This window comes from Nicotiana attenuata, chromosome 11, assembly GCF_001879085.1.
Source record: "Nicotiana attenuata strain UT chromosome 11, NIATTr2, whole genome shotgun sequence".
NCBI classification, from domain to species: Eukaryota; Viridiplantae; Streptophyta; class Magnoliopsida; order Solanales; family Solanaceae; genus Nicotiana; species Nicotiana attenuata.
Window position 1 is genome coordinate 18,346,612 of NC_031999.1, and position 21,497 is coordinate 18,368,108.

The window sequence follows — 21,497 nt, forward strand, 5'->3', positions numbered from 1 at the left end:
AGCAAAAAGTAGAACTTGAACATTCCCTGCAAACATATCCACATGGACAAGAAGTTAGACAACTAAGTATAGCATTTTCACATTCAACACCAAATTACCACCCCACCCCCATGTGGCAGCCATGTAATACCAATTAGATAACTCTTACAATTAAAACTTGCAAGATGGTAGCAAATGGGAGGAATTAATAGTGACTCATAAGTCTTTTTTCTAATTAGGTAGAATAGAGGGGTGGATAAGTGTGCAAATTAAGTGAGGTTATGGAATGGGTGTCTAATTTTAGTAGGTGACTAGTGCAATAATATACCTATGTGTCATCATTTAAGGAAAGAATGGAGGGAGGAGGATTCCATGTGTAATTGTGGGAGACAACATTTAGTGACTAAGCATTTTAAGTTAGTAGGCGGCTTCTTAGGAGTTAAGTGTTTTATTAGGTGTACTATATATATACACATGGGGTTTTGATGATTAATCAAATAGATATTCAATTAATGACATGTGTAGGTGGTTAAAGGCCCTTTTTTAAAAAATATATTTTATTACTTTGTTGGCTTCCTCTAAATATATATAAAAGGTATTGCACATTAGTGTTATATATACATAAAGACACTATATACATTTTCTTAACATCTTAAAGTGGAGAAGACTTTGTTTAGGAAAATATGGGCAGCAACTTTATGCCTTTCTCGAACTTTTCTTTTGTACCAACGAAATATAGAACACTTTTGGCTAGGAGTTCATTCTTTTATTTGGGAAATATTCATACTTTGATCTTGGGAATAAGTACTTTGGTATAAGGTGTGAGCACTTGATTTTTGCTCTATATGAATTACTCCCATAATTTCAAAACAAAATAATTTCGTTTAGTATTTACAATTTTGTGGATTTTTTTTGTGGCATTTTATGTTAATTGTTTGCATTTTGTCTGTGCATTTTAATTCATAAAAAAAATACAAAAATATCTTGCATTTTTGCATTTAGGATTTAACTTTGCATTTTATGATTAATTAAAAAATTGGTTGTTTATAAAAAATGAAAAATCACAAAAAATGGTGTAATTTGCATTTTAGTTTTAACTCTTATTTTTAAGTAGTTTTTCTTTTAATTTGTTTCTAATTAATTGAGTTAACTATTATTTAGGGACTTTATTTGAGTTAATTAGTTTCTTAGAATTATTTTAGGATTTGTATTAATTCTGGAAAAAAAAAGAGTAAGGGAATTAAAAGAATTTAAAAAAAAGAAAAAAAAGAGAGAGAAGGAAATCCGTTTGGGCTGCTTCAATGCATTTTCCACAGGCACAAACGCCCTTAAACCTGCCCCAATCACCCCTGAACCAGGCCCAAACCCATCCGTCTCCCCAGACCCCCAAAACGACGTCGTTTGGTTAAAAACGAATCTTGGCCGTCGAGGTTTCTCCAGATTAACGGTTGTGAACTGATGAAGCCTAAGTATAAAATTGTCTAAACGACCATACCCCCCCCCCCCCCATCATCGTCTCTCTCATTTACCTTTCATCAGAGATGAGTCCATGAACCCTAGCCAGCCGCCCCCATTTCCACCGCCTCAAGGTGGCGGCGCCACCGCTAATCACCCCCAAATTAACACCCCTTGACCACAATAAACCCCTCATCCCAAATCCCTAATCCATTCTCCTCAAATCCCCCTGGGTTTGTTCGAATCTTAGATCGGAGGAAGAACCCTAAAATCTTAAATCCCTCCAAATCCGAATCCCGTTGAAATTTGGGTCCATTTCGATTTTATTCATGTGTTCTTGATAAGAGCACATGATTAATATCAAATTGGACCGGAAAATTGGAGGTTTCTTTTGAAGACTCGAGCTCAGTTTCTTGTTGGCCAAAATATGTTGGGTATTTCCTGTCTCTTCGTTATTTTCTTTTTCTTTTTCATTAATTGCTTTCGTTTGTTATGTCCGTCCTCTATTTCTTTTCTTTTCTTTGATTCCGCCTCACTGTTAGCTTCTTAAAAATTGTTTGACATGCATATTAGTTTTAACTTTTAGGGTCGTATAGTCTGTTTAGTTAAGATGGCCTTTATTTGTTAAGTTCAGTCCGTTTAATTGCATTCCTTATTTGATTATGGTTTGCCTTCTTCAGTGAATTGGTTTTCAATTTGGGTTTAGGGTCATCCTTTTAGATTTCAATCGTGGGTTGGTTTGTTTTGAAAGAATTCAGCCCATAGTGATTTTTGACCCAGTTTGGCCCAGAGTTTTATTGGTTTTCTGAAGTAATAACAGGGGTACTGGGAGGGTAGTATAGGTAATCTAACATGGGGGAATCTTTTGCAACTGATTTTAGAAGTCTGTAGTAGGGGTTTTAGGAGAATTTCAGGCTTTTAGTTGTTTAACTTGGGTAGAAAGTCAAAAATTTAGGGTCACCTAGGCAAAAATGAAAATTCGAAAGGGGGCAAGGGGTAAAAAACGAAATCTGAGGGCTGCCTTATGGATGGGCCTATAAAAGATATCATTCTTGCCTTTCAAGGCAAGATAAAAAGAGCTAAAAACACAGAAAAATCAGAGACGGCTCGGAAAAACAAAAGAAGAAATCACTGTCCTATTGAATTCTGATTCTAGTTTTTTAAGTATTTTTACTCTAAAATAATTCTGGTTCATTTTGGGAATTTGAGATGGTTTGATCTTGAGTTTGGAAAGGTTTTTTGGTCCGAGCTTTGCTGAAGTTCACTGTTCCATCGATTTGGGACTGATTTTTAGTGGTTTTGATTCCTGAAAATTTGCTAGGTTAGTTGTTTGTTTGAAGTTGTTTTCCGGGCTGTGTTACCTCATTTTTGAGTTCAAAAATCATTCTGTTGTCTAATCCTTGGCTGCTGGGGGTTGAGTTCATTCTGGTTGGCTGTTGTTGCTGATTCTGCTGTGTATTTGCTGATCAGTCACCCCTGTTTCCTTTCCATTTTCCAGGTACATGTTCTAAGTTTATCATGATGTAGCTCTCACTTGGGAATGAGAATGAAAGCAATGTTGATTCCTTTTACTTTATGTGTTCATTCGAATCTATATAGTACATTTAGCCTTATTGATTATATAGATCGTCATGTTATGTAATTAATTAGAGACTGTTTTGAACTCATGAGATACATTTGGATCAGCTGGTTCTGTTAGTTGTAGTGAAGGCTAACCTAGCAATCTATACTAGCTGAATACAGGGTTTGGTTCTAGTACATGTATGGTGTATCACTTCTTTGGTAGTTTATCGTATACAGCGTTTGAATTCGATGCATGAAGTTCAGTATATTTTGGTTTTGGTTGTTCCATGTTTAGATATGTTAGTTAAAGGAATGCAGGTTTGCTTTGGGGTTTAATCTATGGTTCTGTGAGTAGAAAATTACATTAAGTGATAGGTTGATTCAGGTCTACTTGTTGGAATTCTGATAATATTGGAGCATGCCTATTTCAATTCGAATTTATTGATTAGTTGGTGGGTTCTTATTTGCTGTGAATAGGGTAGTTAATTAAGGTCAGTGTCTCTCTGTGGAGCTTAGTGCTTCCAATATTCAAAGGGTCTCGTGGTGCCTGAGACTCGAACTCGAGTCGGATTATCTGGTAGCCATGGCGTTAGTTTTCTGAGCTTTAGGTATCTATTTGGTGTTGCGGGGATTCGACGTCGAGTCCCCCACTCAAAAATAAGAACAGCATATCATTGGGGACTTGGGCTCATCCTTGGGCCCGAATGGAACAATTCTTTTCAAATGTGCCCAATTTGTTCGCATTGGGCTGTTAGCACGTTACTGATGGGCTCTTTGATTTCAATTCACCAATATGTTTGGGACTGGATCAAGCCTTGCTTTAATAATCAATCTTCCTTTGTGAATCTACTTTCTTTTGAGGTTGCCTTTTTTTTTAGTCATATCTTGGGCCTTTCAAGTCAAGTGGCAGACTCGAATTAAGGATTTCTTCAATAATGGAGATCGTCCTTGTTTGAGTTTGGGCTTGATCTTGGGGTCAAAATTTTCTTGAATACATTGATGTTAGTTTTTATAGAATAGAGACAAACCTTAATAGATAATAGTTTATCTTTAGGACATCCTTAAAAATGGAATCGAGGTGCGCCGCGCCAAACAAGAATCACAAATTGCGTGGCCCTCTTTAATTATTTTTCTTTTAAAAAAAACCTTAGAATTCGGGACGTGCCATTTAGCGAATTTTCATGGCCTCCCGCGAAGTTAACAACGCGTTAGTTGCTTTTAGGCGCGTTATTTAATAATTTTACCTTCTTAAACTCGGGTGTGCATTTCATGTGACCCAAATCCAAATCCCAAAACATCGAATAAGATGTGTTTAGGATTACGGGTGCATTTCATGTGGCGCGATCCAAAGACATGTTTTAAACGACGTTCAATCTTCTTTAAAATCAATTAAAAGCGGTTAAAAGTTTAAAATTTGCACATAGGTTCAAATGTTCTAAAATCAGATAATTGAGCCAATTATAACAGTTGAGCGACCGTGCTAGAACCACGGAACTCGGGAATGCCTAACACCTTCTCCCGGGTTAATAGAATTCCTAATTCGGATTTCTGGTTCGCTGACTATTAAACAGAGTCATTCTTTTCCTCGATTCGGGATTTTAAACCGGTGACTTGGGACACCATAAATCTCCCAAGTGGCGACTCTGAATGTGTTAATAAAACAAATCCCGTTTCGATTGTCCTTTAATTGGAAAAACTCCCTTTATTATACCCTTCCCCGGGGTGTAGTAGAAAAAGGAGGTGTGACAGCTCTGGCGACTCTGCTGGGCAAAAAGAACCCAGAACTTTCGGTTCAGGGTTCAAGAATTCGAGCTTAGAATAATGGTTATATTTGGTTTTATCTGATCTTTCTACATGTTTCATGCTAAATGTGCTAAATGCTTTACCGCTTTGATATTTGGTGAATTGCATATATAAACTGCTACGAAACCCTTCCTCTCTCTGAGTCTTCTACATCATGGAGAAGGGTGCACTTCGTGTGACTTCTCTTCTGTTTAGAGTCTTATCCCATTTAGAACGAGGTTCGGACAAGTTGCTAAGCCGACAGAGCTTCTGTATCCCTGGTACGCTGCCCCCCCCCCCCCGGCTCGAGTTGTCCGCTCGGGTAAGCCAGGTCTAGAACAATAAACCCAGGGTTTTAAACCTAGAATGACAAAACCTCATGCCGGATCCCTAGTAGGAACGTTTGTTTGCATCATGTGCATTTGACTTAGGGGAATCAACACAGGGGTTGGGTCCGTCTAGGACAGGTGACCTGAAATGAAAAGACCATCCTGATGCATCTTACGTGCTACTTGTGCATTTATTTACTTCGGACTTGCATGTTGACCGGCTTGTAAATAATGGGAGAGAGTTGAAAAGAAAAAAGCGACGCCAGGGTTAAGTGAGGGTAGTCACCTGTTTTGAAAAACCAATATACAAATAGTACTGAAACTCTGCCGGATTTTTGAGAAGGAGAAAAGAAAGGTTTTTTGTTTTCAAAAATAGTTGGTTTTGTCAAATCTGCCCGAACTAAGCCAGTTTGATTCCCACAGGGCATGGGATACGTAGGCAACCCTCATCGGATCCAACTTCCCTTTTTGCAAAACTAGCCCAAAAAGAACAAAATTTTATGGTAAATAATTAAGGTGATGCCATTCTTGTCAAAAATAGCCGAATGTCCCTAAAAGGGCGCCGGAAGGCTATTTTTGCAAGAACAGCCACCTTTGGTCAGTTTTAAATTTTTTTGGCCGGTTAGCGAACACAACCTTAAAATCTTCTTCCTCGGGGTGCTGAAAGGCCGTATTGGCAAAGCCGGGTATTTTAAAAAAATAGTGATAACCTTTTGAGTCAAAATGAGCCTTGATTTTCCTCCTGTTAGTTTCCTTTTTGAGCCTGTTGGTTTTTATGGTAAAAATTCGGTAGGATGAGTCGTTATAATCAAAACATTTTATTTTTATCTGAAAATCCCAAAATATTTTCGTTATTTATTTATGTCCCCGAAACTACGCTCGGTCTGATTCATGCGGGGTCATGATACGTAGGCAATCTCCATAGGATTCGACCATAACCAAGAGAAAGAAAAAGAGTGATAATAAAAAATAAAATAAAAAAGTGAAAAAAAGAGAGAAAAAGAAAAAGAGAGGAAAAATAGGAGAGAAAAGAAAAGAAAAAGAGAGAAAATAAAAATCGTGAGAAGGAAACAATAGCAAAACAAGAGAGGGAAATGAGTGAATAAAAACAAAGAGAAGTCAAAGAAAGGCAAGAATGAAGAAAAAAAGAGAGAAAAGGGAAGTTGCAAATAGAAATAAGGAAAAGCCGGGATGACGCAAGCAGTCGAGGAAATGCATAATAGAAACAACTAACTGCTTAGGTGCATTCATTCCCCAAATGTGCGGTTACCAATCTGTTAAAGCTCTATCCGCTAACGGAATTGTTGTTGATGTTGAGTTCAGGCAGGTGGTTAGTTGCTCTGGCATTCTGGCAGCCCATTCCTACAATACCCGGTCAAAAGGCAGGTTGAACATGACTAACCAAGAATTGGAGGCGAGTATTGTTGACCCATCAAAAGAGGTGGAAGAAGTTGATGTTAATGCGATGAAAGAAGAGATGTATAAGTTGAAGCAGCAGATGGCCGAAATGTACCGAGCTTGGTCAAAAGGACATCCACCACCAGCTTACCCTGCCACCCTGCCTTCATCCCGCCATTGGCTCAGTCACAGGATCATCCTGCCACCGATTCATCCCCGGGCTTTCCCATTTACCAACACTACCAGAGCACAACTTCCCAAACACCACCAGCTCCACCACCCAAACCAGTTCCGTACCCTCCTCCACCAGCCACTCCTATCTTCGTGGCACCCCCTCCCGCTACACTCCATAGATCCTCCAGCGAGCCTTTGTTCCAAGCTCACGATAACCACTACTACCCACTAGAACCTACCTTCAAAGCATTAGAACCCTATTCTTACACTCCTCATTTTGATCTCTCGGCGGAAACTGAGAAGCCTCCTAAAAATCCCGAGTAAGAGGAGATGATTAGGAAAGTCAAGAGTTTAGAGCAATCCTTCAGGAATATGCAGGGGCTCGGTGGACAAGTAAGCGTGGCATATAAAGACTTGTGTCTGTTCCCAGATGTCCAATTACCAGCAGGGTTCAAGTTGCCCGAGTTTGATTTATATGACGGGCATGGTGATCCAGTGGCACACCTGAGAGGTTTTTGTAGCAAGATGAGAGGAGCCGGTGGGAGAGACGAATTATTGATGGCGTACTTCAGTTAGAGTTTAAGTGGCTCGGCTTTGGAATGGTACACCCGACAAGATCATGGTCGGTGGTACACTTGGGACGATCTGGCCCAAGTGTTTGCATGTCATTTTTAGTATAATCTCGAAATTGTCCCAGACCGTTTGTCGCTGACAAAAATTGAGAAAAAGCCCGGGGAAAGCTTTAGAGAATACGGTTTCCGTTGGAGAGAGCAAGCGGCGAGGGTTGACCCGCCAATGAAAGAAAGTGAAATGGTTGATTATTTCTTGCAGGCTCTGGAGCCCACTTATTTCAGTCACTTGGTGTCAGCAGTAGGGAAATCCTTTAATGAAGTGGTAAAAATGGGAAGCATGGTGGAAGAAGGACTTAAATCCAACAAAATCATGAGTTATTCAGCAATCAAGGCGACCACCCAGGCTATTCAAAGCGGCACTGGGGGTGTATTGGGAAAGAAGAAGAAAGAGGATGTTGTAGTAGTTGAGTCAAGAGCTTGGCCCAAGGGCCCGTCACCGTACTATAACCAGCCTCGACCCCACCCCCCAACTTACCCCCACACTCCATATAGCCCACCACAACACTATTACCCACCTCCAGATCCCCACTTCTCTGTCCATCATGCCCAAACATACTCCCAACCTCCTGCCCATTCACCATGGCGCGCGCCAACCCCGCAAAATACTTACCCAACTCCCCAAAGCACTTACCTACCCCCAAGAGCCTACAGAAATCCCCCTGGAGCAGGTTTCCGGCCTAACCAAACCTTCAAGCATGAGAGGACGCAGAAGCAGAAAACTTTCACCCCTTTGGGAGAATCATATACCAGTCTATTCCACAGGCTGAGGCAGTTGGGAATACTGAATCCGATTGAGCCTAAGTTGCCGAATCCCTTTCCAAGAAATCTTGATCATTCGTTGAGTTGTGAGTATTGTTCAGGGGGCCCGGGGCATGACACAAAGAAATGCTGGAAGTTGAAAACAGCTATTCAGGAGCTCATTGATACCCATCGAATCGAGGTCCAAGCCCCGGAAGCGCCTAATATCAACCAGAATCCGTTGACGGCCCATCATGAGACCAATATGATTGAGATAGTGCAAAAAGAAGGAGAGCCTAAAAAGCCCTCGCAGACTGTAATGATGATCAGGTCCAGTGAAGTCAGGCCAAGTGAGAAGTCAACTAGTAGGAAGTCGTTGATCAAGTTGAAAGAGACAGATAGTAAACCAGTTGTGGTGGTCCAGAAGGAGTCTGCAAGCAAGGTTGCAGTGAAACAGGAAAAAGAAAAAGTGGTAGTGCTAGGGGCAGCTACCAAGACCGTTGTAGTTGTGGAAGGTGCACGCACAGAGCCTGTTATTATCAAACCAGTGACGCAGCCACCAATAGTCAACAGCAAGGCCGTCCCTTGGAATTATGGCTGAATGACAGTTCTTTACAAAAGCAAAGAGGTTAAAGAAGAAGTTTGTGAGACCCATGGTCTAACTCGCTCGGGGAGATGCTTTGCCCCCGAAGAGTTAAGAAAATCCAAAACCGCCAAAGATAACCCAATGTTAGTGAAGAAAGCTGTGACCGAAGAAGAGGCAGAGAAGTTCTTGAGGAAGATGAAAATGCAGGACTATTCTATTGTAGAGCAGTTGAGGAAGACCCCTGCCCAGATTTCGTTACTCTCATTGTTAATCCATTCGGATGAGCACCGTCGGGCATTGATGAAAATCTTGAATGAGGCCCACGTTCCGGACAAGATCTCTGTAAACCATCTGGAAAAGATAGCAAACAAGATTTTTGAGGTGAATAGAGTCACTTTTTCTGATGATGAATTGCCCATGGAGGGTACCGAGCATAACAGAGCCCTTTACCATACGATGAAGTGTGAAGATTCCGTGGTTACCGGGGTACTAATTGATAATGGGTCCAGCACCAACATTTGCCCTCTCTCCACCCTAGACAAATTGAAAGTGGACAGTGAAAGAATTCACAAGAACAGTATCTACGTTCGGGGGTTCGATGGTGGAGGGAAAGATTCAGTCGGAGACATAGTGCTGGAGCTGACAATAGGGCCAGTTGAATTTACTATGGAATTCCAGGTGCTCGATATGGCAGTTTCTTACAATCTTTTGCTAGGCCGACCCTGGATTCATGCAGCCAAGGCAGTGCCATCTACCCTGTACCAGATGGTTAAATTTGAATGGGACAGACAGGAAATTGTAGTGCACGGCGAGGATGTTTTGTGTGCCCAGAATAATGCCATTATACCCTTCATCGAAGTTGAAGACGACAAGGGGCCGTGGGTCTATCAGGTTTTTGACGCAGTCTCAGTTGAAAAGATTCCAGAAGGGGAGTATGTTCCAGTTCCAAAAGTCGCAGCCGCATCAGTCATGGTGGCTTTTGAGATGTTGAAGAATGGCTTCGTACCTGGAAAGGGTTTGGGTGCGTCTCTGCAAGGTATCGTACAGCCGGTGTCTCTTCCCAAAAACTTGGATACTTTTGGTTTGGGGTTCAAGCCTACAACTGCAGACATAAGGCGAGCCAGGAAGTTGAAAAAGAAAGCATGGGTTCTTCCAAAGACTGTCCCCCATCTCTCCCGTTCCTTTGTCAGGCCTGGTATTAAGAAGCGTCCAACAACAATAATGCCCGGTTCTGTGATTGGTCCTGATAAGGAGTTGCTTGAAAGGTTTGAAAAGCTGTTCGATGAGGTGAATATGGTGGAAGCTGGAGAGGGATCGAGTAAGGCGGATGTGCAATTTGTGGGGCCCTATGCAAAGATCAACAATTGGGAAGCTACTCCTCTTCCTACTCGGAGGGAGTCTTGGTAGTCGGCTTTGATTTTTCTTTCAGTTTAATCTGGATTATTTCCAGGGTTGTAATTCAGATTCTATGTTCCATCCGTTTGGATGAGTTAAACCTTGTTATCTTTAAATTTCAATGAAATGCAATTTCCCTTCTTTTTCCATTCCTGATAGTTTTTATTTTTGTTTTCTTTTCTTTCTTGTACAGTCCTTGTTATGCTGGTTTCAATGACATGACATGCATGATGAATCTCCGGCCCAGTCTTACATGCCAATCTAATTCTGAAATAATAATACAAGAAATTGAGTGTGATGATGATGTGGAATATGATGATGAGGAAGCCTTTGAGGAAATCAGTAAAGAATTAAGCCATTTTGAAGAAAAACCCAAACCTAACCTGAATGATACAGAAGCAATCAACTTAGGGGATCAGGATAATGTCCGGGAAACTAAAATAAGTGTCCATCTTGAACCACAGCTCAGAGAGGAGATAATTCAAGTATTGTGTAAGTACAAAGATGTTTTTGCATGGTCATATGACGACATGCCGGGTCTAAGCACTGACTTGGTAGTTCACAAATTGCCCATTGACCCGACATTCCCCCTGTCAAGCAGAAGCTGAGGAAATTTAAAACTGATATGAGTGTGAAGATCAAAGAAGAGGTCACCAATCAGTTTGATGCAAAGGTCATTCGGGTTACGCGGTATCCCACTTGGTTAGCCAACGTTGTGTTGGTGCCAAAGAAGGATGGAAAGACCAGGGTGTGCGTTTTGCCCTTCTGAGCAAAGAGGGGCAGCTGTGAGCACGTGATTTTTGTCCTATATGAATTACTCCCATAATTTCAAAACAAAATAATTTCTTTTAGTATTTACAATTTTGTGGATTTTTTTTGGTGGCATTTTATGTTAATTGTTTGCATTTTGTCTGTGCATTTTAATTCATAAAAAAAAATACAAAAATATCTTGCATTTTTGCATTTAGGATTTAACTTTGCATTTTAGGATTAATTAACAAATTGGTTGTTTATAAAAAATGAAAAATCACAAAAAATGGTGTAATTTGCATTTTAGTTTTAACTCTTATTTTTAAGTAGTTTTTCTTTTAATTTGTTTCTAGTTAATTGAGTTAACTATTATTTAGGGACTTTATTTGAGTTAATTAGTTTCTTAGAATTATTTTAGGATTTGTATTAATTTTGGGGAAAAAAAGAGTAAGGGAATTAAAAGAATTTAAAAAAAAAAGAAAAAAAAAAGAGAGAGAAGGAAATCCGTTTGGGCTGCTTCAGTGCATTTTCCACAGGCCCAAACGCCCTTAAACCTGCCCCAATCACCCCTGAACCAGGCCCAAACCCATCCGTCTCCCCAGACCCCCAAAACGACGCCGTTTGGTTAAAAACGAATCTTGGCCGTCGAGGTTTCTCCAGATCAACGGTTGTGAACTGATGAAGCCTAAGTATAAAATTGTCTAAACGACCATACCCCCCCCCCCCACTCATCGTCTCTCTTATTTACCTTTCATCAGAGATGAGTCCATGAACCCTAGCCAGTCGCCCCTATTTCCACCGCCTCAAGGTGGCGGTGCCACCACTAATCACCCCCAAATTAACACCCCTTGACCACAATGAACCCCTCATCCCAAATCCCTAATCCATTCTCCTCGAATCGCCCTGGGTTTGTTCGAATCTTAGATCAGAGGAGGAACCCTAAAATCTTAAATCCCTCCAAATCGGAATCCCATTGAAATTTGGGTCCATATCGATTTTATTCATGTGTTCTTGATAAGAGCACATGATTAATATCAAATTGGACCGGAAAATTGGAGGTTTCTTTTGAAGACTCGAGCTCAGTTTCTTGTTGGCCAAAATATGTTGGGTATTTCCTGTCTCTTCGTTATTTTCTTTTTCTTTTTCATTAATTGCTTTCGTTTGTTCTGTCCGTCCTCTATTTCTTTTCTTTTCTTTGATTCCGCCTCACTGCTAGCTTCTTAAGAATTGTTTGACATGCATGTTAGTTTTAACTTTTAGGGTCGTATAGTCTGTTTAGTTAAGATNTAAAGTACGTTCGTACCGTTTTTTCGAGTTTGGGATTTGGCTTCCGTTTAGCTATTGTTTGATGTATTTTGAGTTGTTTTGGTTAATTTTGAGCCGTTCAGAGGTTGAAACGCGCGGGATGGCATTTTCGAAGCAGTGCTTGGCTTACTCGATATTGGAAATTGTTTTTTCGAGGTAAGTAACACTTCTAAACTTGATGATGAGGGTATGAAACCCTGAATTACGTGTTATGTGATTAGTATTGAGGTGACGCACATGCTAGGTGACGGGCGTGTAGGCGTGCACCGTGTGAATTGTGACTCCGTTATTTCTGTGGTACTATGTAGTTACTAACCATGAAATTCTACGTACTTGACCTATTGAGTTGTGATCCGTGGTAGAAACATGTCTAGGCTACATGTTTATCCTGTTAGGACCCACTGAAGTCATTTCTGCTGTTGAGTTATCTGTTTTCATAGCTTTATACGCTCAGTCATACGTATTCATATGCATATCATATCTGAGTCTCTGTTACCATTTATTGGCATATCATACCATCATTTTTGGGCTAGTTTTATGGCATTATGAGCCCGAGAGACGGGAGAGATTGATGACTGAGTGAGGCCGAGGGCCTAAGTGTGAGTGATATTATAGGATCGGGCTGTACGCCGGAACATGTTATATTGATAACATATATGGGATCGAGTTGCACACCGCATCGGTTATACTGATTTACGATAGCACTTGGGCTGAAGAAGCCCCTTCGAAGTCTGCTCACACACCCAGTTAGCGCGGTTGATTATATTGAGGGATGGATCTTCCCTGGACATGGATCTTGTCCGAAGCATTTATATAATTTCGATTTTATTCATGTGTTCTTGATAAGAGCACATGATTAATATCAAATTGGACCGGAAAATTGGAGGTTTCTTTTGAAGACTCGAGCTCAGTTTCTTGTTGGCCAAAATATGTTGGGTATTTCCTGTCTCTTCGTTATTTTCTTTTTCTTTTTCATTAATTGCTTTCGTTTGTTATGTCCGTCCTCTATTTCTTTTCTTTTCTTTGATTCCGCCTCACTGTTAGCTTCTTAAGAATTGTTTGACATGCATGTTAGTTTTAACTTTTAGGGTCGTATAGTCTGTTTAGTTAAGATGGCCTTTATTTGTTAAGTTCAGTCCGTTTAATTGCATTCCTTATTTTATTCTGGTTTGCCTTCTTCAGTGAATTGGTTTTCAATTTGGGTTTAGGGTCATCCTTTTAGATTTCAATCGTGAGTTGGTTTGTTTTGAAAGAATTCAGCCCATAGTGATTTTTGACCCATTTTGGCCCAGAATTTTATTGGTTTTCTAAAGTAATAACAGGGGTACTGGGAGGGTAGTATAGGTAATCTAACATGGGGGAATCTTTTGCAACTGATTTTAGAAGTCTCTAGTAGGAGTTTTAGGAGAATTTCAGGCTTTTAGTTGTTTAACTTGGGTAGAAAGTCAGAAATTTAGGGTCACCTAGGCAAAAATAAAAATTCGAAAGGGAGCAAGGGGTAAAAAACAAAATCTGCGGGCTACCCTATGGATGGGCCTATAAAAGATATCATTCTTGCCTTTCAAGGCAAGATAAAAAAGAGCTAAAAACACAGAAAAATCAGAGACGGCTCGGAAAAACAAAAGAAGAAATCACTGTTCTATTGAATTCTGATTCTAGTTTTTTAGGTTTTTTTACTCTAAAACAATTCTGGTTCATTTTGGGAATTTGAGATGGTTTGATCTTGAGTTTGGAAAGGTTTTTTGGTCTGAGCTTTGTTGAAGTTCATTGTTCCATCGATTTGGGACTGATTTTTAGTGGTTTTGATTCCTGAAAATTTGCTGGGTTAGCTGTTTGTTTGAAGTTGTTTTCCGGGCTGTGTTACCTCATTTTTGAGCTCAAAAATCATTCTGCTGTCTATTCCTTGGCTGCTGGGGGTTGAGTTCATTTTGGTTGGCTTTTGTTGCTGATTCTGCTGTGTATTTGCTGATCAGTCACTCCTGTTTTCTTTCCATTTTCCAGGTACATGTTCTAAGTCTATCATGATGTAGCTCTCAGTTGGGAATGAGAATGAAAGCCATGCTGATTCCTTTTACTTTATGTATTCATTCGAATCTATATAGTACATTTAGCCTTGTTGATTATATAGATCGTCATGTTATGTAATTAATTAGAGACTGTTTTGAACTAATGAGATACATTTGGATCAGCTGGTTCTGTTAGTTGTAGTGAAGGCTAATCTAGCAATCTATACTAGCTGAATACAGGGTTTGGTTCTAGTACATGTATGGTGTATCACTTCTTTGGTAGTTTATCGTATACAGCATTTGAATTCGATGCATGAAGTTTAGTATAATTTGGTTTTGGTTGTTCCATGTTTAGATATGTTAGTTAAAGGAATGCAGGTTTGCTTTGGGTTTTAATCTATGGTTCTGTGAGTAGAAAATTACATTAAGTGATAGGTTGATTCAGGTCTACTTGTTGGAATTCTGATAATATTGGAGCATGCCTATTTCAATTCGAAATTGTTGATTAGTTGGTGGGTTCTTATTTGCTGTGAATAGGGTAGTTAATTAAGGTCTGTGTCTCTCTATGGAGCTTAGTGCTTCCAATATTCAAAGGGTCTCATGGTGCCTGAGACTCGAACTCGAGTCGGATTATCTGGTAGCCATGGCGTTAGTTTTCTGAGCTTTAGGTTTCTATTTGGTGTTGCGGGGATTCGACGTCGAGTCCCCCACTCAAAAATAAGAACAGCATATCTTCGGGGACTTGGGCTCATCCTTGGGCCCGAATGGAACAATTGTTTTCAAATGTGCCCAATTTGTTCGCATTGGGCAGTTAGCACGTTACTGATGGGCTGTCCCTCTTTGATTTCAATTCACCAATATGTTTGGGACTGGATTATGCCTTGCTTTAATAATCAATCTTCCTTTGTGAATCTGCTTTCTTTTGAGGTTGCCTTTTTTTTTAGTCACATCTTGGGCCTTTCAAGTCAAGTGGCAGACTCGAATTAAGGATTTCTTCAATAATGGAGATCGTCCTTGTTTGAGTTTGGGCTTGATCTTGGGATCAAAATTTTCTTGAATACTTTGATGTTAGTTTTTATAGAATAGAGACAAACCTTAATAGATAATAATAGTTTATCTTTAGGACATCCTTTAAAATGGAATCGAGGTGCGCCGCGCCAAACAAAAATCACAAATTGCGTGGCCCTCTTTAATTATTTTTTTTTTTAAAATCCTTAGAATTCGGGACGTGCCATTTAGCGAATTTTCATGGCCTCCCGCAAAGTTAACAACGCGTTAGTTGCTTTTTGGCGCGTTATTTAATAATTTTACCTTTTTAAACTCAGGTGTGCATTTCATGTGACCCAAATCCAAATCCCAAAACATCGAATAAGATATGTTTAGGATTGCGGGTGCATTTCATGTGGCGCGATCCAAAGACATGTTTTAAACGACGTTCAATCTACTTTAAAATCAATTAAAAGCGGTTAAAAGTTTAAAATTTGCACATACGTTCAAATGTTCTAAAATAAGATAATTGAGCCAATTATAACAGTTGAGCGACCGTGCTAGAACCACGGAACTCGGGAATGCCTAACACCTTCTCCCGGGTTAACAGAATTCCTTATTCGGATTTTTGGTTCACGGACTGTTAAACAGAGTCATTCTTTTCCTCGATTCGGGATTTTAAACTGGTGACTTGGGACACCATAAATCTCCCAAGTGGCGACTCTGAATCTGTTAATAAAACAAATCCCATTTCGATTGTCCTTTAATTGAAAAAACTCCCTTTATTATACCCTTCCCCGGGGTGTAGTAGAAAAATAAGGTGTGACATAAGGAAGTGTTGGCAGCAACGTTCTCACTTTGAGGATAATTCTTTATTCAAGTTTGATTCTTCATCCATGACTTTCGAGCTCGTATGAGCAATTAAGGTATGTTAAGGCTATCCCTTCTTTTTTTTTGGCATGATCCATATGATACAACGAAACGAGCAAGCACGCAAGTTTAACAAATGATTCTATTCTTAGAAGTACTAAGGTTGCCTATATTCCTGATTCCTCATATGTCCTACTACCATATTGTCTATTCATGGGTCTCATAATATTCCAAGATATCATATTGACTTACTTCATTTGCATTGCATTCATTTATACATATGCATTGCATTCATAACTCAGACGGCGTTATATACGCGTATATATGTATATGGGATATGGAAAAAGGTTACGGCGTTATGTACGCACCACCACCTGATTAGCTGGTATACGTTGATGATATTGCCCGTGGCTGAAATGATATGATGGGATATCCTTAGAGGCTTGATGATGATATGTACGTACAGACCTATGCATTACATGACATTTACACGCATATGCATGACATTATAAATATTTCATGATTTACAGAGCTATCCAAACTTACAGGTTGAGTCATGTACTCCATGTTTCTTTCATGTCCTTTATATGTTGATTTACATTCCTTACATACTCGGTACATTATTCGTACTGACGTCCTTTTGTTGGGGACGTTGCATTCATGACTGCAGGTATAAATCAGTTTGAAGAGCCCTTATAGTAGTCGAGGTTAGCATTCAGCGAAGGATCGGTAAGACTCCACCTCATTCGGAGTGCAGCCGAGTTTATGAGTCATCGTGTCAAAGTTTTGCGGCACACTTTTGGGTAGGCCGGTACCCTGTCCCATTTGATGTCAAATACTCTTAGAGGCTTTGTAGACACATAGAGGTTCATTTTGTACAGTATGTTAGAGGCCTTGACGGCCCATATGTATTCATGTTTTAAAAACGATCGTTCATTAATACAAAGTTTGCCCACTTATAGTTATACATTACGAGTTGTGACCATGTTGGTCCATAATAGTTACAAAGAAAGGAATGAGTTACAGAATGGTTCGCTCAGGCCAGTACGACACCGGGTGCCAACCATGCCTCCCCAGGTACGGGGCGTGACAAAGTGGTATCAGAGCGAGTCGTGTTCGAGGGAGTCTACAAAGCTGTGCCTAGTAGAGTCTCACTTATGGGTGTGTTGCGCCACATCTATAATTGAGAGGCTATAGGGCATTTAGGAAATGTCACCCTTCGTTTGTTTCCAGATTGTGCCATAGAGCTGAGCCGTAAGAAGTCAGTATAAAGTTTCCACTAAATTTTGTATGCACTAGAGGTGCTATCACAATAAGCTTTAAGGCGTAGATGTAATTTTTACTTATGTGGAAGGGAGGTTATGGAAGAAACAAAAGATACGATGGGAGTTTGAAAAGTAAGTAAGGTAAAGGTGAAGAATATACAAGATACTCAGTACAAAAAGTTGTGAATAGTCGAGACTTCAGAAATAGTTTGGGTTTTAAGTTTAATTTACAGAGAAGACCCTAGTGAAAATTTTGCAAATCTCTAAGAGTTAACATTCGAGGACGAATGTTCTAAAGGGGGGAAGGATATTACATCCCGTACTTTAACATAAGGATTCGTCGAAGTAATAACATATGAGTTGGAAGGGATTAAGGTTATACATGAAGATAGGGATGTAAGACCCTGTAAGTTTCAAAAATTTCGGAACTACTATATATTGGCTTGATACGTATTTTCTTTGAAGTAAACCATTTTCGATAAAAGTTAATAGATACAATTTTATATGGTTGTGATAAGTTTTAAATTAAATAAATGACATGTTTATAAATGAGGTTTTATTTATTATAAGAGTAGATAGTATTTTATCATAAGAAAAGTTATCCTTTTTCCGTTTTGAGAATTTATAGTACAAAAAGAATTTCTTTATTGTAAAGATATAAATTATTTTCTTACAAGAAAAGAAGGTTATCTTTTTACCATTTTAAAAATTAAGCATACAAAAAGATTTTGTACTCTTTATATGAGATTAGAAAAATTAGAAGTTGAAAATATATGTATTTTTATATGAATGTTTTAATGAAGTAATAGTGTCTGTATTTATTTTGTATGGTACCACATGACCATGATAGTAAAGTGTATTAAAAATGGGTAGTATTTTAAGTAATTTGAGATAATTCGTTAATTAAGTGGGTAAGTTCAAGAATTGTCTTGTCCACGTGGGACCATGACAACTAAAAGTAATGTATGACTAATAAGTGAATGCTAGGTGGTGTTACTTTTTGGGAAGGCTTGCTAAGCATTGAAGTTACACGTGGAGCTCATGCAAGGGAGGTTGTCAAATTTTAAACATTTGTCAAATAGTTGTCTCCTAGTCCTTAGAATAGCAAAAAGTAGAACTTGAACCTTCCCTGCAAATATATCCACATGGACAAGAAGTTAGACAACTAAGTATAGCATTTTCACATTCAACACCAAATTCTCACCCCACCCCCATGTGGCAGCCATGCAATACCAATTAGATAACTCTTAAAATTAAACCTTGCAAGATGGCAGCAAATGGGAGGAATTAATAGTGACTCATAAGTCTTATTTTTTAATTAGGTAGAATAAAGGGGTGGATACGTGTGCAAATTAGGTGAGGTTATGGAATGGGTGTCTAATTTTAGTAGGTGACTAGTGCAAGTATATACCTATGTGTCGTCATTTAAGGAAAGAATGGAGGGAGGAGGATTCCATGTGTAATTGTGGGAGACAACATTTAGTGACTAAGCATTTTAAGTTAGTAGGTGGCTTCTTAGGAGTTAAGTGTTTTATTAGGTGTACTATATATATACACATGGGATTTTGATGACTAATCAAATGGATATTCAATTAATGACATGTATAGGTGGTTAAAGGCCCTTTTAAAAAAAATATTTTACTACTTTGTTGGCTTCCTCTAAATATATATAAAAGATGCTGCACATTAGTGTTATATATACACAGAGACACTACAAACATTTTCTTAACATCTTAAAGTGGAGAAGACTTTGTTTAGGAAAATATGGGCAGCAACTTTACGCCTTTCTCGAACTTTTCTTTTGTACCAACGAAATATTGAACACTTTTGGCTAGGAGTTCATTCTTTTATTTGGGAAATATTCATACTTTGATCTTGGGAATAAGCACTTTGGTATAAGGAAGAGTTCGCAGCAACGTTCTCACTTTGAGGATAATTCTTTATTCAAGTTTGATTCTTCATCCACGACTTTCGAGCTCGTATGAGCAATTAAGGTATGTTAAGGATATCCCTTCTTTTATTTTTAGCATGATCCATATGATACAACGAAACGAGCAAGCACGCAAGTTTCACAAATGATTCTATTCTTAGAAGTGAGGTTGCCTATGTTTCGGATTCCCCATATGTCCTACTACCATATTGTCTATTCATGGGTCTCATAATATTCCAAGAAATCATATTGAACTTCATTACGCATTGCATTCATTTATACATGTGCATTCACCCATGACTCAGACGATGTTATATACGCGTATATATGTATATGGGATATGGGAAGAGGTTACGGTATTATATACGCAACACCACCTGATCAGCTGGTATACGTCGATGATATTGCCCACAGTGGCTGAATGATATGATGGGATGCCCTCAGAGGCTTGATAATAATATGTACGTACAGACCTATGCATTACATGACATTTACACGCATATACATAACATTATAAATATTTCATGATTTACAAAGCTATCCAAACTTACAGGTTGAGTCATGTACTCCATGTTTCTTTCATGTCCTTTATATATTGATTTACATTCCTTACATACTCGGTACTTTATTCGTACTTACATCCTTTTGTTGGGGATGTTGCATTCATGCTTGCAGGTATAGATAATTAGTTTGACGAGACCTTATAGTAGTCGAGGTTTGCATTCAGCGAAGGATCGGTAAGACTCCACCTCATTCGGAGTGCAGCCGAGTCTATGAGTCATCGTGTCAAAGTTTTGCGATACACTTATGGGTAGGCCGGTACCCTATCCCATTTGATGTCAAATACTCTTAGAGGCTTTGTAGACACACAGAGGTTCATTTTGTACAGTATGTTAGAGGCCTTGACGGCACATATGTATTCTTGTTTTAAAAACGATAGTTCATTAATACAGAGTTTGCCCACTTATAGTTATACATTACGAGTTGTGACCATGTTTGTTCATAATTGTTACAAAAAAAAAAGAATGAGTTATAGAATGGTTCGCTCGGGCCAGTATAGCACCGGGTGCCAGCCACGCCTCCCCAAGTTCGGGGCGTGACATAACTGTCCAATTTTCACCAAAAAGTACCAAATCAACCTAGACCACTATCAAACTAGAATATTTATAACATACACATATATAATATTTTGTATTTTATGCATGTACTAGTGTTCATATAATGTGTTAGTCATTGAAGTTAGCAAGCTAGATTGTTAAAGTGTTCACATGCATAAAATTTTATGATGTTTATTTTATGTGTGCATTTATATTTATATTGTTTGTTAGTCGCCAAAGTGGCCAAACTAGTATGTATATGAGGAATATGCATACACAAAGTTATAGTTTTTTCATGAAACTAATGAAATGCCTATTATTATACTTCTATTATTGCTAGAGCTTAAGGATTTACCTAAAGGTGGATTAATTATTCTATGAATAGCGAATATAACGAGGTAAATTAATATTCTTTTATAGTGTGTGTTTAGAGATGTTGTGTATGTTTGATTAAAAATATTTATTACATAATAAAGATTAAATGGCATCCAAATTATAATAGTGTGTCGTAGTATTTACCCAAAGAAGAATTGCGATATACGTTTACTGATTTGCTGAATTTATATTGATTTGTGAGCATGTTTAGCTATTTTGCAGCTATTCCTTTTCATTCGCATGATTCATCTGTTGTGTTCAATAGATTAAACTTCTCTGGGTGGCATAAAGAAGTCCAATTCAACAAGGTGTGATGGATCTTGACTTGGCTCTGCTGAATGATAAGCTCGCTGCCATTACTGATTCGAGTAGTGCGGATGAGAAGTCTTTCCGTAAAGCATGGGAATGCTTTAACAAGCAACTGCCAATAACATTAAGAGTACTATTCCACAAACAGAAAGTGTCAGGGGATACTTGATGGTTGTGAAAGAACGTTTTCATTCTGGAAATAGACTCTCGCTGGTACATATATGGCTGAACTCATGACCATGAAATTCGATGGGTCGCGTAATATGTAAAATCATATCATCGAGATGACTAGCAATGCAGCTTCTAACCTTAGAGATGAAAGTGGATGACTCCTTCTTAGTTCAATTTATTTTGAACTTGTTGCCTCTACCATGACCCAATTCCCTTCTTAGGCCATGATTGCATCAAACACTTGCATTAGGCAAACCAACAATTAAATCCATACGTCGATAGGTAATTCGAAGTGCATCACGAAAAAATAATGGAATAAATAACCGGAATCGTTCATTTTTATTATAAAATACTATTATTAGTTTAAAGATTCGAACATGGTCAAACATAAATGAAGATAT

General features: G+C 38.8%; 1 long non-coding RNA gene across 1 annotated transcript; it reads left to right on the forward strand.

Annotated features, from left to right (window-relative positions):
* LOC109234990 lies at window positions 18,932-21,145 on the forward strand. Its single transcript, XR_002069284.1, has 2 exons — window positions 18,932-19,208; window positions 20,882-21,145. It is a non-coding gene; the product is annotated as an uncharacterized LOC109234990 (long non-coding RNA).